Below are 2,500 nucleotides of genomic sequence, written 5' to 3'. Positions count from 1 at the left end.
CATCATTGGATATACCTTTTCTCTCTCCGCGGTGCTGTTCCGTGCGTGAACACACAAGTGTGTCTTTTGCGTCGTGTGACAATCAAGTTCGAAATAAGCCTCGCCAATAGAGGAGTATACATATTATTAAAAAAAAAAAATAATAATACATATAACCCGGTGGGATTTCTTTTTCTCTCTACTTCTATATAATTGAACCAAAAACCACGGGGGTACAGAAACGTTGCGCACGAAACGATTTATCATCGATCAAACGCAAAACCAAATTAGAGACACGAGAGAAAGAGAGTAAGATCTCAAGACGCTCATAGGCCGTCATCAATACGATTCAACGCGAACGTGGCGATGGAATGGCAATCGCACAGATTAGCGAGGACACGTCGACGACGGGGAATAATTCCGACCCGATCAAGTACGACGTGCTCATCCCGCACATTGCTGCGCTTTGCTCCGCTGTCCATCGATCATCAAAGCGTTCGCGATAGAACGAGAGATCTCTTTCGTCTCTTCCCTCGAAGACTCGAAAAGGAATGTGTGTTTGTCGAAATCGCCGGCAACGACGACCCTCCGCCGTATGGCAATTATAACGTAGAGTTAAGAAACTCATCCACGCACAGGCATATTCTCTCCCTGGGGCTTAACATTGCCACACCACACACACTCTGTGTGCCACACAGTATTCTTTCTTTCTTTTATAATTTGTGTGTCCATCTCTGTAGTCTCGCGAGACTCTTGTAAATATACCTCTTTCGTATATACGCATCATTTCAGGCGACGTCGGGAGCGCGTTAAATGTTCATGAGTGGAAACGCTTCTTTCCGCAAGGCGAATCGTTTCGCAGAGAAGGTGAGAGATTTGGAGATCCTCGTCGAAGCGGTGCCTTACGGGCGGTCGTATTTTCAATACGACTCACGACACCGTAAAAACACTCACGCAAGTCCGAACGTAAGAAATACCAATCCCTACTTCGCCTCTCGTGGAAACTAGATATATATGTTTGTATGTGTTTATAAGACGCAATGCAAAAATTGGCAATTTTCACAGAACCGCGACAAACGCCGACGAAACGCCCATCATTCGCTCGTACGTAGCATCTTTGCAACCCGACTCCGAAACGCTCTTTGGCGCCCTCCAAAAATATATTTGGAGAGGTAAGCGACGGCGGGGACTTACAAGAGCAACGCAAGCAGTTTATGGTTACGTAAACGACCCTCAGCCAGGCGTGGTCCAGGAATTGTATCCGTGGACCGCAATGTGCGTTCGAAATGTCGATGTTCATGTGTCCTGCAGTTCACACGTTGACGCGCAATTAGCTGCGTTCTTCATCGACCCACGAGCCAAGTGATCCACCGTTCAGGGTAATCGTATATATTTTTGATTTACAAATCAATATATGTATATGTCTCTTGTTCTGCGGTTCGTAAGAACGCATTGTACCTGAACGCTCCAACCAGCGCGCGAAGGAGATTCGTTCAGGCGTCGTTTTAAGGACGACACTATCGTCGTCCGTGGAAACGGAAAAAAAAAACCGTCAGATACGCAACACGTATCTGACGGCCGGGCGAACAGTACATTGAAAAACCGTTAACGTGGAAAACGCGGAGATGAATATATTCTCTGAAAACGACGGGGATCGTAGACAACCCGATACTGGATCCAGAGATGTAATAATATTCCTCTCCTCTTCACTTCCATTTCATTTGATGTGAGAACGGAGGACTTCACAGCCGGCTCTGGCAGCGGTCATTCGTCCCAAGCTCTCGCGATGCGCACTATTGGGCCACACGCACGGAGTAGGGTGTCAGACTCACGACTGCTTTAAAAGCGAGCTTCACGAGCCGGTCCACTTCCCGTATAAAACACATTTCCATAAAATGTTGGTGTGTGCTCGAGGTAACGATAAATTCCGATACAAGCGGACTCGCGAGCCGGCTCTGGCCGTAGGCGCGATCCCCGTTCTCGTCCCAAGCTCGTCTGCGCGCACTATTGGGCCACACAGAGAGTAGGGTGTCGTCGGGAATAATCGCGCCATTGGCTTTATAGCGAGCGTCACGGCCGGTCCTCTCGGAACACCGTTTTTCGTCGGAACGATATTACCATATTTTTATTTTATTCGACAGATTAGCGGACTCACAGCCGGCTCTGGCAGCGGTCATTCGTCCCAAGCTCTCGCGATGCGCACTATTGGGCCACACGCACGGAGTAGGGTGTCAGACTCACGACTGCTTTACAAAAGCGAGCATCACGAGCCGGTCCGCTCTGGCGAATGTATAATATTATAATAAATATACGTTCCGTCGTCAACGAACACCGCGTGCGGCGCAGCAACGTTTCGTGCTCTTGGTTATACGCGAACCCGATACAAATAGAGAGCGGGACTCACAGTCGGCTCTGGCAGCGGTCATTCGTCCCACGCTCTCGCGGTGCGCACTATTGGGCCACACGCACGGAGTAGGGTGTCAGACTCACGACTGCTTTAAAGGCGAGCATCACGAGCCGG

The 2,500-nt window shown here is 49.1% G+C and overlaps 1 non-coding gene across 1 annotated transcript; it reads right to left on the bottom strand.

Moving 5' to 3' along the window:
* Positions 1-1,206: 1,206 nt before the first annotated feature.
* Positions 1,207-1,361, bottom strand: LOC143220737 (5.8S ribosomal RNA). The gene has a single exon (XR_013011662.1). It is a non-coding gene; the product is annotated as a 5.8S ribosomal RNA (ribosomal RNA).
* Between the last annotated feature and the right edge of the window lie 1,139 nt (positions 1,362-2,500).

Source organism: Lasioglossum baleicum, unplaced genomic scaffold (assembly GCF_051020765.1).
Source record: "Lasioglossum baleicum unplaced genomic scaffold, iyLasBale1 scaffold1500, whole genome shotgun sequence".
NCBI classification, from domain to species: Eukaryota; Metazoa; Arthropoda; class Insecta; order Hymenoptera; family Halictidae; genus Lasioglossum; species Lasioglossum baleicum.
Note: the sequence above shows the minus strand (reverse complement) of the source record. Positions and strands in the feature narration are given on the sequence as shown.